Source organism: Ceratina calcarata, unplaced genomic scaffold (assembly GCF_001652005.2).
Source record: "Ceratina calcarata isolate Rehan_Ccalc_2016 unplaced genomic scaffold, ASM165200v1 scaffold281.2, whole genome shotgun sequence".
NCBI lineage: Eukaryota > Metazoa > Arthropoda > Insecta > Hymenoptera > Apidae > Ceratina > Ceratina calcarata.
This window is the reverse complement of record NW_017150397.1, coordinates 11,059-11,666: the sequence shown is the minus strand read 5'-3', so window position 1 is coordinate 11,666 and position 608 is coordinate 11,059.

Genomic DNA, 608 nt, shown 5'->3' with positions numbered 1-608 from the left:
CATATAATATTATGTATAATATTAAATTACAAAAGCGGGCATACGTACATAATAGAAACATGCAGTCAGATATACAGTTCAGCCCAAAAGTTTGAAACATGTTAATATTTAAAAACAAATAATGATTTTTTTTTGTAAATAAATATTTCATTTATAATCTTGAATTTTTGTAGCATAGAAATGTTAGTTAAGTATATATAAATGTGAGATTTAAAATGATGTTATACTTATTTATCAGAAAAGCTATGCTAATTTGCTGAAACGTCTTTTCACAAAAGAGTCCTCCATTTTTCTTGATAACTGCTTGACATAATTTTAGCATTCTGGAAATTAATTTTTCGACTGTTTCTGATTCAACATTATTCCATACAGGGTGTTCCGGAAAGATTGTTAGAGCCGAAAATGGCAGATGGGGAGGAGCATTGTGAACAACAATTTCCTTTGGCAAAATACGAAATGGGGCTTGGTTACCGAGTTATTAACGAAAAACACGGACCAATCACAGCGCTCGGTTGAGGCGGTCTCCGTTTCGGGAGCGCTGGCTCGGAGTCAGGCGGTCGACCTTTCACGCGTTTGAACAAGCGCTCCGCTCAGTACGAAGCGTTTTA